General features: G+C 43.1%; 1 pseudogene; it reads right to left on the bottom strand.

Moving 5' to 3' along the window:
* The window catches only part of LOC115471343, a 149969-nt pseudogene that overhangs the window by 79017 nt on the left and 55417 nt on the right, over window positions 1-15535 (bottom strand).

Genomic DNA, 15535 nt, shown 5'->3' with positions numbered 1-15535 from the left:
TCCTTACCCATTATTCGGATAAATGTATCCATATATATGGACCGCAGAAAAAGTGATCCTAGCTTTATATGGATAACTTAGTTTAGGTCTAGTATACAGATAAATTGGCTAAAAATACACACAAAGATATCCATATAGGGCCCAATATTGAAAATAATTTAGCCAGCTGCTAACCAGTTAAATCACTTGGTTGAAGCTAGCAGCTAATATTCAGCAGTACTTAGCATCAGGTAACTATGATTCGGATTATTCTTCTCAATGTGCATCACTTTGTATTTGTCCACATTAAATTTCATCTGCCATTTGGATGCCCAGTCTTCCAGTTTCCTATGGTCTTCTGCAAGTTTTCACAATCCGCATGTGTTTTGACAACTTTGAATAGTTTTGTGTCATCTACAAATTTAATCACCTCACTTGTTGTTCCAAATTCCAGATCATTTTAAAATCTGTTAAATAGCACCGGTCCCAGTACAGATCCCTGTGGCATTCCACTATTCATCAACCTCCATTGAGAAAAATGGCCATTTAACCCTACCCTCTGTTTTTTGTCCAATAACCAATTCCTAATCCAAAGAACTACTACTACTTAACATTTCTAGAGCGCTACTAGGGTTACGCAGCGCTGTACAAAATAAACAAAGAAGGACGGTCCCTGCTCAAAGGAGCTTACAATCTAAAGAAGGGTATTGCCTCTTATCTCACATTTTTATTTACAGTTGAAAGGGGTATCAATGGGGGCTTCGTTTGCCCCTTTAATAGCCAATTTATTTATGGCATAATTTGACGAAGAGTGAGTTAACACTTCATCAGCTTTTCATCAGGTTGTCTATTGGTGGCTTTTTATCAGGTTGACTATTGGGGGTGTTTTATTGATATTGGAGGGGAAATGAGGCTGAACTTCTATTTTTTGTTGATTAATTGAATTCTTATCATTCCACAAGTTTGTTGGAAGCTCAGTGGCACACCCATACCTTTTCCTTTCTGGATGTAGAAGTAACATATCAAAGGGTATTCAGTACTTCAGTTTTGCTTCATTTTACTAGCATGCACCCAATTCATTCAAAATTTAGTACTCCATTTTCTCAGTTTCTACGTTACTGTAGATTTTGCTCATCTGCACTGGATTTTAAAGATAAGGCATCTACTATGCATGAAAAATTTACAGTTAGAGGTTATCCTAATAAAACAGTGACTAAAGTGACTAAGAGAACATTGTTTAATCATACAGAACCTTTATTGAGAGATAAAAATGTAGATTCTGATTATTTTGACCTTTGTGATGAAATATAATGTTCATACACCAAATATAGTGCATCAAGGGCCTCTTTTTACAAAGCCTTGCTACCAAATCTCAATGTGGTAAAAGAAGCCCCTATTTAAGAAACATATTGGACTATTAATAGTGCATTCATGTTTTCGACATTTTGTTTTCTTATGAATGCAATTCTAATTTAAATGACCAACTATGTTTGGCAGAAGTTTGGAAACAAGAAGGCTTGGCTATGGAAGTTTCGGGTTTCCATTCTAAATGTGATCACTGTTCTGTGTGTGATTTAATGATGGAAGAATCTCAGTTTACTGATAATAAAACAGGTAAAATCATAACCTTAAAATCCTGCACATCTTGTGAATAGTCTAATGTGATATATTTATTGGTCTATCCCTGCAATTTATATTTTGTAGGACAGACATCGTGACCATCGAAGATTGATAGAGCATAGATATTGTGTGTCTGCATGGAAAGCTCTTGATCAGTGGACTGAAATTATGCTAGATTGAGTATCTCAATCTTCTTTATATCAAGATTGTGAGAATGCCAGTGGCGTACCAAGGGGGGGGGGGGCGGTGGGGCGGTCCGCCCCGGGTGCCAGTGGGTGGGGGTGCTCCGCTCCCGCCGCCTCCCGTGGCCGTTCCCGCGGCGCCGCACATTAAAAAAACCGGCGAAGCAGCGTTCAATCAATTTGATTGGAAGGCCCGAGTCGACGTCAAGACGAGGAGAAGGAAGGAGATTTGATTTTTTTTTTTACAAGCAGGGCACGAGGCGCTGCCTGCGACGCTGCTTCGCCGGTTTTAACGGGACTGAGGTGGGGAAGGAGAGGGGCGAAAGGGACTTGGGTGGGGGTGTTCAGAGGGGAGAAGGGGACTGGGGTGGGGGTCTCAGACAGGGGAGGGGAGAAGGGGACTGGGGTGGGGATCTCAGAGGGGAGAAGGGGACTGGGGTGGGGGTGTTCAGAGGGGAGAAGGGGACTGGGGTGGGGGTCTCAGAGGGGAGAAGGGGACTGGGGTGGGGATCTCAGAGGGGAGAAGGGAAGGGGAGGGGAGAAGGGGACTGGGATGGGGGTGTTCAGAGAAGAGAAGGGGACTGGGGTGGGGGTCTCAGACAGGGGAGGGGAGAAGGGGACTGTGGTGGGGGTCTCAGACAGGAGAAGGGGAGGGAAGAAGGGGACTGGGGTGGGGTGTTCAGAGGGGAGAAGGGGGCTGGAACTGGGGACTGAAAAAAGGGGCAGAGAGAGAGAGGGGACAGATCCTAGATGGAAAGGGGAGCGAGAGGGAGGGCAGACCCTGGATGGATGGGAGAGGGAGGGCAAATGGTGGATTGAAGGGGCAGAGAGAAAAGGCAGGCAGTGGATGGAAGGGACGGCAGAGAGGGCAGACACTGGATGGCAGAGAGAGAGAGAGAGTGAAGACAGATGCTGGATGGAAGGAAGACGGTGAAAAGAAGATGAGGAAAGCAGAAACCAGAGACAACAAACTGTAAATAAAATATATTTTTTTTATTTTTTTTGCTTTAGGATAAAGTATTGTAGATGTGTTAAATGTTTATAATAGAACATGTAAATAAGGTAATCTTTTTATTGGACTAATTTTAATACATTTTGACTAACTTTCGGAGAACAAAACCCCCTTCCTCAGGTCAGGATAGGATACTGTAACAGCACTATACTGTACTGACCCGAGGACGGAGGTTTTGGCCTCTGAAAGCTAAATGTATTAGTCCAATAAAATGGTATTATTTTACTTTCTATATTTGTTTTATTTCTATTTGTTAATTTGTAAAGTGGTGATTGGTACTTGCTAGTTTTTTTCAAATTTACATCTGCTGTCTTTATATTTTGCACAGTACTAGGGGACAGTTTCTGTTTCTGTGGTGTTGCATTGTATGCAGAGTCTGGCATTGGGGGTTCAGTTTAATTTTTCTCTAAATAGAAAGTTTATGATTACTTATTCTATAGTGGATTAGGGTGTATCTGTGTTTGTGAAAAAGACATGGCTTTCAGTTGGCATTGACTGTGCAGGATCTACGATCTGTACTATTCTGTCTGGTTTCATTTTACAATAGGTGAATTGATGTTCTAGTGCTCACTGTAGTGTTTCAGATGCTTTCCTTTTCCTTGTGTGACTCGTAGAAATGACTGCTTATGGTATGGTAGAATTGCTCTATAGGTCCTGAGTGTTTTGTATTCTCGGCATGCCTAGTACTGGATTTGGGGGGGGGGGGGGTGTTAAAAAATGACCGGCCCCGGGTGTCAACTACCCTAGGTACGCCACTGGAGAATGCTGTTTTAAAAAAATGTGAACTTTTACTTTCTACTGAAAACATACCATGTAGATGATTAAGCCTTTTCATTGTTTCCCCAATGTGAGTCTGTTTCACTATTTCTAATATTTATTTGATTGTGTTTTTTTCTGACCTATGATTTTGTGTCAGCTGTATGCTGAAATTGTATGACTCCTATGACTGAAATCTTTTTTCTCCACTTATTTTATGTGATTTCAGAATCACATTGAAAGACAATGGATATTATTTATTATTTGGTGGTGTTCCATTCTTGCTTTTTGTACATTTCTTGGGTTCAGGTAATTGAAATCACTCATTATTATAATGCTGCCCAATTTGCCAGCTTTTCTAACTTCTATAAACAATTGTTCATTCTGTCCTGGAGGACAGTAGTACAGCCCAACCAGTATACTCTTTCCTTTCACACATGGAATTTCTATCCACAAGGATTCCATACTGTTATCTGTTTCATGTAGAATATTTATTTTGTTTGATGCAATTCCCTCTAACATATAGCGCAAACCCCTTCAATTTGATCCACTCTATCATTGCAACATAATTTGTACCCTGATAACACAGTGTCCCATTGATTGTCCTCCTTCCACCAGATCTCTGAGATGCCTATTATATCTTTATTTAATGTTATATACTTCAACTCTCCCATCTTATTTTTTAGGCTTCTAGTATTTGTATATAAACATTTCAAATTGTGTTTTTTCTTAGCATCTACAAGCTGCTTTGAAGTTGACGGGATTAATTTGCCTCTTTTACTCTGTTCTCCCATAAACACTCCTGACTTTCTTTCACTATTATTGAAACCTCTCTATTGGGATTCCCTAAATGTCCTGTTTCAATAGTATCCTTCTAGGATTCTCCACACTGAACCATGCGCTCCTGGGTGACTGTCGGCTCCCCCCCCCCCCCCCCCCCCCCATTTTAGTTTAAAAGCTGCTCTGATCCTTTTTAAATGTTAGTGTCAGCAGCCTGGTTCCATTCCGGTTAAGGTGGAGCCTATCATTTTGGAACAGGCTCCCATTCCCCAGAATGTTGTCCAGTTCCTAACAAATCTAAATCCCTCATCCTTGCACCATCATAGTCTCAACCATGCATTAAGAGGGCTGAGCTCTGCCTGCCTCTTTTGTCCTGCACATGAAACGGAGAGCATTTACAAAAATGCTACCCTGGAGGATATGGATTTCAGCTTTTTACCTAAGAGCCTAGATTTGGCTTCCAGAACCTCACTCCTACATTTTCCTATGTCATTGGTACCCACATGTACCAAGACAGCAGGCTCCTCCTCAGCACTATCTAAAATCTTATCTAGGTGATGCATGAGGTCCACCACCTTCACACGAGGCAGGCAAGTGACCAGGTGATCCTCACAACCACCAGCTAACTAGTTATCTACATGCCTAATGATCAAATCACCAATTACAACAGATGTCCTAACCCTTCCCTCCTGGGCTGAAGCTCCTGGAGACACATCCTCAGTGTGAGATGATATTGCATCCTCTGGTGGGCAGGTCCTGAATACAGGATTACTTCCTACTTCACCAGGATGATGCAGTCCTTCTAGGAGACCTCCCTCCTCTAAGGTAGTACAAGGGTTGCCAGACTGGGAGTGGGACTTCTCTACAATGTCCCTGTAGTTTTCCTCTATGTACCTCTCTGTCTCCCTCAGCTCCTCTCAGTCTGCTATTCTAGTCTCAAGAGAACAGACTCATCGAGCACACACATATAACCTCTTGCCAACTGGGAGATAATCATACATATGACACTCAAAGCAATATATTGTATAGCATCCCTCGTGCTGCTGGACTGCTGTCTGCATCTTACTATTATTGAATTGTTTAAACTTCTTAAGGTACTAGAGATATTAGATTAATATAAAAACCTTAAGAGTATATGGTATATTGTATGATTGATTTAGTGTTTGCTTCTCAGAAAGTAATTAAATGTAATTAAAACTCTAATGAAAATTCCCCTCTTGTTATCCTAATTAGAATAATTGGCTATAAGTTATGACTATATATGAAGAGATGTGCTAGGGGTGGGAAGGAGATGGGGAGGGTGGGTGAGAATAAAGACCAAACTAGGCCTTGCTGTGCCTACTAGAGGCTGTTAATGCTGTATCCTGTGGTTCAAGTTTTAAAAGGGTAAGGGGACTAGTTAATACAGTTTGCTTTTTAAATTCTGTCTGCATCAATAAACCTATCTTACCTCTTTTAAACCCCAACTTTTAAATCACCAAAGCACAGAATACAAAAAATGTTCACATACCCAGAGAAATGTCCTTTTCTCTCACAGCTTCTCAGAAAGAAAGTTTCCTGGGACCTTTCCTCTCTATATAGTTTTGATTCTAAGGGGACTGCTTCAAACAGACCCTCTGAAACTACCACAATAATCAGATTGCCCTAGTAACCTTTGCAGCTATTCTACCTTCCTCTCACCTTAACACCCAATTCAGTACAATAGCACTGCTACCTCTCTTCCAGGCAAAGAACAGAAAGTAACTTTCTCTTAAGAGAGAGTCTGATAATCAAAGTGATTTAAGTGGGCAGGAGTCTCTCCTGTCCACATAGCTTCCCACCGCCTAACTGGCAGGGCCACCGAGAGACTGAGCCGGGCCCGGGGCAAGGCCGCCCCCAGGGCCCCCACCCCCACTACCCCCCCCCAATCACTACCACTGTCACCTCCCTCTCCTGCTCCCAGGCCGCCGGCACCGCAGTCCCCAGTCTCCACCTGCCCACCCCATCCCCGTTGACAGCCCCCCTCCATCCACCACCAGGCCCCCTGCATTCATATCGGCAGCGCAGCGCCAGCAAGCAGCACCTCACCTCCGTGTGAAAGTGGCAGATTGCCTCCCTTCGGGCCTTCCCTCACTGTGCCCCGCCCTCACAGAAACAGGAAGTTACATCAGATGAGGGCGGGACACAGTGAGGGAAGGCACGAGGCAATCCGCCACTCTCAAACAGAAGAGAGGCACTGCACTGCCAACTAGAGACTCTCCCTTTTCCAAATGCAGGGGGCCTGGTGGTAGACAGAAGGGGGCCGCCGACGGAGACGAGGACAGGCAGGTAGAGACCGGGTAATGCAGCACTGGCGGCCTGGGAGCAGGAGGAGAGACCCCCCAGCAAGGGTGGCCCGGGCCCAGGGAATTTTGACCGCCTTGCCTCCCCTCTCGGTGGCCCTGCTAACACGGTATATGCAGCAGCACTTAACCGGAAAGTGCCACTGAATATCCCCTGAGACAGCCCAAACAAAAAGTAGGCAGGTCAGGGGCAGTGCTGCAGACAGCACTGGGGAGGAGCCCCAGGTTATGCGGGTGCCAGAAATATTCTATGTTGGCACCTGCATATCTAAGCGGCTTCATTTAAGACAGCTCAAGTGTTGTCCTAAATAAGTCCACTTAGCTATGTGGGTGCCAGCTCTGAATATTGGGCTTGCACCCGCAAAACTTAAAAAAATGTCTTAACTTTATTTTAACTAAAGCTCCCAAGCCCTCTCAAGTCCCCCCTGCCAATGTTCCCTTCTTTCACTCCCCCCTCCCAGCCCACATCAAGACCCCCTGTCCCCCTTACCTGTATCCCTGGTGGTCCAGCGGGGTCGTTGGGGGTAGGAGTGCAGCCCTCTCACTCCTGTCCCTTGCAGTGCCGGTCTAAAATGGCTGCCACAACCTCTTAGCATTGGCTTGGCTGGGGGGGCAGGGGGTCTTGATATGGGCTGGGAAGGGGGAGGGAAAGAAGGGAACATTGGTGATGAGGCTTGAGGGGGCTCAGTGGTTTAGTTAAAAAGAATTTAAAATTTAAAAAAAAAAAGGTTATGTGGGCTGGCCAGCCCAATATTCAGCCCGAATAAGTGCCAGGCACTCAGCCCACCCCATAAAATACTTGATATTCAATGCTGGTGCCTGGCCATGGCCCAGCACTGAATATCAGGGGATAAGTTAGCTGGCAATGATTAGCATTTTAAAAAATGCTGACCGCTGCTGGCTGAATATTGGGGGGAAAAGTTTTGCCCTTCTACTTTCCTTTTTAATGCTTTTGCTGTTACACTTATGTTTCTGCCTCTAGAAGAAAGTTTCAATTTAAAACTATGGGGAAATGGGTTGTACACTATGGAAACTAGTTAATAAAGCTTGCTTCTTGTTTTTTAAATGAAGACTGAACTATGCCCTGCTGTGCCTTCTAGAGGCTATCTGTTAATGCTGTATGGTGTGGTTCAAGTTTTAATAACTATGGGGAAAAGGGTTGGGAGACTAGTTAATAAAGTTTGCTTTTTAAAATCCTAATTGTCTTTATCAATAAACCTACCTTACCTCCTTTAAACCACAACTTTTAAATCACTAAAGTATAGAGTACAAAAAATGTTCACTTACTCAGAGAAATGCCCTTAAGTGGCTATGTGTTAGCTGTCTTAAAAATAACCAGATACTCAAAGTCAAAACCGAATCCCACACAGGTCCTGGCTTTGAATATCTGGGAATAAAGGTGTTGGTGGCTGAATATTGACACCATAACTTATACAGATACTTTTATGTGCTAGCTGTTCCACTAAGTGTTGTCTTCACAGTTATCTTGCTTTCTATTAGTAAGAAACCAATGGACATAGAGCTTGAAATTTGGAGCACATGAACCCAGTCTCAGTCCTGTTTGAAGTGTCTGCCCATTACTGCAGATCAGTGAAGCAACCAGACACAAAATCTTTTCCTACTTGAGCACACAACTCTGGAACGCGCTGCCGCGCAACTTAAAATCGATCTACGAACTAACTTCCGCAAACTATTGAAGACCCATCTCTTTAATAAGGCATATCACAAAGACCAACAAATATGAACTCCTCCACACATGGGAGCCGGCTCTGTGGGTGCAGTGGGTGCTTGAGCACCCCTAATATTGAGAAAATTCCTTGTATATGTCCAGGGACGGGTTATTTCCTTTGGGCTTAGCACCCCCATTAATTTTGAAAAGTTGGCTCCTATGCCTCCACATATACCCATAATTATCTTTACTATTTGCTTATTATATTAATATCATGCTTTTCACTATCATGTTACCCAAGAGCCTTCTGTAATACTAAATGTTCAATTCTCATGTATCTCTACTATTCATGATGTATTGTAAGCCACATTGAGCCTGCAAAGAGGTGAGAAAATGTGGGCTACAAATGCAACAAATAAATAAATAAACCACAGACAAAACAAACCACACACGGAAATATGTGCAGAGATAACAGTGTGTGTGGGGGGGGGGGGGGAGAAACATCAGGAATAATATGAAGAAGCATTTCTTGAGAGAAAAGCTGTTGGTGCTGCAGGGATTCAAGAAAACAGGACTGTCTCGAGCGCTATACAGGTGGTGTAGACAAAATAGGTGCAAGAGAGACTGGGGTGCAATGATCACTCCCATCCATTGTCAGTGCAATGGGCAGGATGGAGGCTCTAGGGAGCACAACACACAGGGAGCAATTCTGGCTTGGGACGCTCCTGCAAGAAGACATGGGATGGAACTGGCACAGGCGACCACTAGAGGGAGGAAGAGAGAGTACAGCTGGATGCAAAGGAGGGTCCTTGGTGCTGCAGGGTGAAGAGAGAAAGGACAAGGATTAGCCTAGTCCACAGTACAGGTTTCTAATAATATTTGTACATTTTGCAAGAGAATTCCATACTTCCATATTTGAAGCTGAGCAATTACACAAACGTAATCCAAGCAATAATATCGATAGTAATAATACTCCTGGGTTTCAATGTAAAAAGAGCAATTTGTATTAAGAAATTAAATTTGCCCCATTATCTCAGAACATGTTCTGATTTGTTTTTAAGGTAGCAAGACTTCTCCCAATTGAGCCTTGTACCTGAGTTGCAGCCCGTGGCAGTGGAGGCATTTTTTGACACTGCTCTGGTAGGATCAATTACCATTTCACTCACCAGCACGGACGAGACAAGCCACAGCTGGTGACAACATATTTCTGGTCTTTCTGATCCAAGAGCTGCAAAATTATTCTAGTTAGTCAGGCTGCTTTAACGCCTGTATAGAAATTCACTGACCTTGTGCATTTCCCATTTTTAAAGATGTCCGCTGTCCTATGCCAGCTCTGGTGAAACCTGCTACCTTAGTAAACAAAGCACACACATCAAGAAAATTGATTATTTATATTAGACTGTCAGAGCAGAAGAAAAATCGCAGTGTTAGAGCTCAACTTAAATGTTTCAACGAAGTTTAAACAAGCCTTTGGGTTATAATTGGGTTTCTACTATTGTAAATGATCTTCATATCATTCTATTATAAATATGTCAGTGCTTATGAAGTCGATATTAGGCCTGGCCAGATGCGACTGAGGCACTTATAAAAAGTAATTATTTTAGAAAGGAAAAGCACATGTGTACTTTCCCTTCTAATATTGCTGCTTATATTTATTTATTTTCAGTATTTATATATCACCTAGACCAAAGCAGCTTACAATTTCTTTACAGGTACTGGCATTGCCCCTAATGGGCTTACAATCTTAGGACCTTGTTTACTAAGCCGCACTATAGATGCGCTAGCATTTTCAGGACACGCTAACTGCTAGAGGCACCCATATTTAGGGTGTGCCAATTTTAGCCTGCGTTAAAAACTGTAGTGCACCTTAGTAAGCAGGGTCATAAGTAGTATATTGTATCTGGGGCAAAAGAGAGCTAACAGACTTGCCCAGGGTCACACAGAGCTGCCAAGGGAATTGAACCTAGTTCCTCATGATCTCAGTCCACCGCTGACCGTTAGGTTCCCTTGGTCCGCAACCCACCGCAGTCAGTGGGAGAAGGCACACATGTATATTGCTGGAGCGTGCATAAAACACTTGGGGACATTTCTATACAGTGGCTCCTATATTACAGCACACTTAGCACCAATTCTGTAATAGCATTGAGGTGCACCTGACCCATTAAAGAATATAGGTGCAAAGCTGCTCTGGTGCACCAAAATGTAGGTGCAACCACTTTAGAGGCCGATAGAAACTGAAACTGCCACCAAAATTGTCTGAAAGCTTTTGGCCAAAACCAAAACTGCAGCTGAAGCTCATCACCTGGTTTTGGCCAAAGCTGAAACCGAAAATTCAAGTTTGGTTGGGTGAATGTGGACCAGTGAGGGCCAGTGGCGTAGCTACGTGGGGCCTGAGGGGGCCTGGGCCCCCGTAGATTTCAGTCGGGACCCCCCTCCCGGCGAACCCTCCCCCGCCGCCGCCTACCTTCTGTTTTGCTGGCGGGGGACCCCACTCCCCGCAAGCTGACGTGCTGTCCGACCGTTCTGCTGTAGAGAAAAGTCTTCTTCCTTGCATGCTGATGTCCTGCATGTTGTACGTGCAGGACGTCAGACTCAGAGAACAGAACTGTTCTCTGAGTCTGAAGTCCTGCACGTACAACGTGCAGGACGTCAGCATGCAAGGAAGAAGACATTTCTCTGCAGCAGAACGGTCGGAGAGCACGTCGGCTGGCGGGGAGTGGGGTCCCCCGCCAGCAAAATGGAAGGTAGGCGGCGGCGGGGGAGGGTTTGCGGCAGGAGGGGGGTCGGCAGAGATGGGTGGGGCGACAATGGTGGCGGGAGGGGGCGGCGGCGGGGGGGCTAAAATGTGCCCCCTCCCCTCGAGCTCTGGACCCCCCTCCCACGGAAGTCTGGCTACACCCTTGGTGAGGGCTGTTGGGGATTGTCAGAGTTTGCAGTCTGTATCCCTCTGTCAAATTCACAGCATCCAAGCCAGGATTTTAAAATGTAAATAATGGAAAACTGTATTTTACCTCCATGCAAAATAGCCTCCACACACATGGGCCGCAGCCAATGAAAACTGAAACTAAAAGCCACAGTGCTTTTACAGTGGCTGACTTTGCGCACACACTAAACATCAACCCCTTCCTGTATCTGGAAATAGTAGATCTTCCCCAAATCCACCTTTACCAGCTTGTAATTAGTAGAATTAGCTAGCACCACAGCCATGTTGCCTCCCTGGATATCCAAAGCTTTTGCAGTTTTCCTCAGTGTCAAACACCTTGTAGCCTTGATGAACTCCATTAGTGTAAAAAGGACGAACCCACCTAAACTCTATTTCCAGTCTGCATATGTTCAGGAAGCGATTACTTAAAAGGTTAGTGATTCAGGGACTGAGGGCTCTGAGAATAGAACAGAGATAATATATGAAACATAAGGATCAACAAATAGAGCCTCAGGAACAATGAAGGTACTGGCATCCTCTACTACTGATATATCACCTGAGAACAGTGAGTGGATAACATCTGCTGTGATGTTGCATTGCTGTTGCAGGGTCCTCATAGCACAGAAGAATTTCTGCCACATATTTTGAGAGTGTCAAGTCCTCGACACTGCCTTAGTTGTACTGTACCCCTGAAGCAGCCCCTAAGCGGGCGAAACGTAGACCAAGTCGAGTGATATTTTATTAAAGACATTTTTTGGCCATTTGTGTTGGATTTGCTGTTTGTTGCATCTCTTGGTGTGGATCTGAAAAGCCTTTCTATTCCGTCTCTCTCTGGAACATAGATGTGCACATCTTCACCAGCTCTGTGACTGGCATAAATGCTTGCACCTCAGCGCATACATGCATATATACCCAATTTCATTCTATAAAGGAAAGTAGGCATCTACTTTGAAAATGCTCCTATCAAGTGCCCTCTGGCCACCTATATATGGGTGCAATGTTATATAATTAGCTCCAAATTGCTTATTCTATATTTTTAATTCTTTGCAGTAAAGCTCCTGCTCCTGCTCCATTTAACATATGGATGGGGGTAAGATGCTTTCAAGGGAGAAGAGGAATAGGATAAGGGAACGCTAGGGGGCTTCAGTTTTTAACATTTGTCAGCACTGACTGGACATATTACTGAAGGGTTGGTGCATGGCAACAGGCACCAACTCTTTTTTGGCCATTTGGTTTTTTTTTTTTTGTTACATTTGTACCCCGTGCTTTCCCACTCATGGCAGCCTCAATGCGGCTTACATATTGTATACAGGTGCTTATTTGTACCTGGGGCAATGGAGGGTTAAGTGACTTGCCCAGAGTCAGAAGGAGCTGCCTGTGCCTGAAGTGGGAATCAAACTCAGTTCCTCAGTTCCCCAGGACCAAAGTCCACCACCCTAACCACTAGGCCACTCCTCCACTATTGGATTTGCTGTTTGTTGCATCATCTGTGTTGCAGAGATGCATGCATAACCCATAAAAATGACTGTTTGCCCCACCCACACTCTACCCAGACTCCACCCATCTGTGCGCCCACATGGGCATTGTTACAGTATAGCACTTAGGTGTACGTTTGACATTTACACGCGTATATATGGTATTATTCAATTTCCCTACTCAATCAGTATATAAATGTTAGCCCCTATTTTATAGAATCACCTTCTTTGTGCCAGATTGCTGACTTTTTGGTGATAGTTTGGATTATATTCTAGTGAAACTGATCTTACAATAGGTTTCCAAATGTGTATTTCTCACATGGTTGGATTTAGACACCAGGAAACTGGGCAAATCAACCTTTCCCAGTGTGTGTAATCCCTCATTGCAGAGTTTTAATACTCAGAGAGCCATTTGCATGGGTAAAGTGCTCCTTGATTTCACAAACGCTGTTCTGTGGAGCCCAGACTGAGCAGAGCATGTTTTACAGCATTTCATTAAATGTTGACATACCAGTTTCTGGAGAATGAAGAATTAATAGTGTTTCTGTAGCGGATCCCCAGTATGAGTATGGCTAAACTCTAATATCAAATTCTGAGAAAGGCTGCAGCCCACTCACACAAAAAATGTGTGTGTGTCAAGATCCTGGGAATACACAAATCAGCAAGTAAAAATATTGAAAAGTCTATAAAAATGTGCTTTGTGATTTCATATAAGCAGAGAAATATGCATGAAAGCCATACACAATGTAAGCACAAAATGATATTTTAAATTTAGTGTAGTGCTTCTCAACCCAGTCCTTGGGACACACCCAGCCAGCTGAGTTTTCAGGATATCCACATTGAAAATGCATGAGAGAGATCTGCATACATTGACTCCATGGGATGCAAATCTACCTCATGCATGTAGAGGAAGTCAAACCTGATATTCATTGGCACTCGTGCATATCAGACCAAGTCCTGATCAGCATGAGTGAATATCAACCCCATATTTATTTATTTACTGTTAGTTTTTGCCTCTGCGTCAAGTTTCTCTTCATATTCTCTTTAAGCCTTCTTTATCAATGATTTGCATCTACTTCGCCAGTGTTTATGTTGCTTCTTATTTTCTTCATTCAGGTCCTTTTTCCATTATTTGAAGGTTGTTCATTTGGCACTAATACCCTCTTTCACTTCACCTTTTAACCATTTTCTCTTCTTTCCACCTTTGTCAATACGTGGAATTTATCTGGTCTGGGTTTCCAAGATGTTTTTTTTTTTTTTTAAACAATGTCCATGCCTGACTTAAAGTCCTAACCTTTTCAACTGATCCTTTTAGCTTCTTTTTAACCATATTCCTCATTTTATCACAGTCTCCTTTTGAAAATTAAATGCTGCTACAGTAGATTTCCTTTGTGGCTTCACAAATGCAAAGTGATGCACATTGGGAAGAATAATCCAAATCATAGCTACCTGATGCACCCAAGAAAAAGTTCTAGCTGTCGTTGCAGACAATATGCTGAAATCTTCTGTCCAGTGTGTGGCAACAGCCAAAAAAGTAAACAGGATGCTAGGATTTATTAGGAAAGGGAGGGTAAATACAATCAAGAATACTATAATGCCTCGGTATAATTCCATGGTCCAACCTCACCTTGAGTATTACATTCAATTCTGGTCACCGTATTTCAAAAAAGATATGAAGAGCGACCAAAATGATAAAGGGTATGGAACTCCTCTCATATGAACAAAGGATAAATAGGTTAGGGCTCTTCAGCTTGGAAAAGAGATGGCTGAGGGGAGATATAATTGAGGTCTACAAAATCCTGAGTGATGAAGTAGAAGTGAATCGATTTTTTTTTTACTCTTTCAAAAAGTACGAAGACTGGAGGACACACAATGAAGTAGCATGGAAATACTTTTAAAACAAATAGGAGGAAATATTATTTCAATCAACAAATAGTTAAGCTCTGGAACTCTTTGCCGGAGGATGTGGTAGCAGTGGTTAGCGTATCTGAATTTAAAAAAGGTTTGTACAAGTTTCCAGAGGAAAGGTTCATAGTGTGCTATAGAGATGGACATGGGGAAGCCACTCTTGCCCTAGGATTGGTAGCATAGAATATTGCTGCTATTTGGGTTTCTGCCAGGTACTTGTGGCCTGGATTGGCCACTGTTGGAAGCAGAACACTGGGCTAGATGGACCATTGCTCTCACCCAGTATGGCTATTCTTATGTTCTTATTTATTTACTACAAAAAGAGAAACTTCCTCATCTAATAACAACTACTTTTGGTAATGTTTACATGTTAAAAAGATAAAATAAATGAGAAAATCAGCTCCTGGGAGAAATTTTAGAAAGTTAGCTGCAAATATTTTCAGTCTGAGCAATAATATTTAGTTGCTAATGACTTTTAGTGCCCCACAGATGTAATGGTTTCATGCTAGATTCCAACAGTGGATGACTGTTGCTGTGTTTTATTTATTTAGAATTTTGCTCACACCTTTTTCAGTAGTAGCTCAAGGTGAGTCACATTCAGGTACACTAGATATTTCTCTGTCCCAGGAGGGCTCACAATCTAAGTTTGTACCTGAGGCAATGGAGGGTTAAGTGACTTGCCCAAGATCACAAGGAGCAGCATGTATAAAATGTATAGTATTCAACTTACCTACTGTATCTTTACACAACTCAGCTTGATATATTTCAGTTCTAGAACTCTCTTGGACCATCCAGTAAAATCTCATGTTTTCAAGGTTCACAGACAAACCTTTTATCTGAAGGCAAGAGAACAATAAGAGCAATCATTGAATGCTTTAGACAGACTGTTTCCAGTTTTCCCACATACTCG

The sequence above is a fragment of the Microcaecilia unicolor genome, chromosome 5, assembly GCF_901765095.1.
Source record: "Microcaecilia unicolor chromosome 5, aMicUni1.1, whole genome shotgun sequence".
In the NCBI taxonomy this organism is placed as follows: Eukaryota; Metazoa; Chordata; class Amphibia; order Gymnophiona; family Siphonopidae; genus Microcaecilia; species Microcaecilia unicolor.
This window is presented reverse-complemented; position numbering and strand designations above follow the sequence as displayed.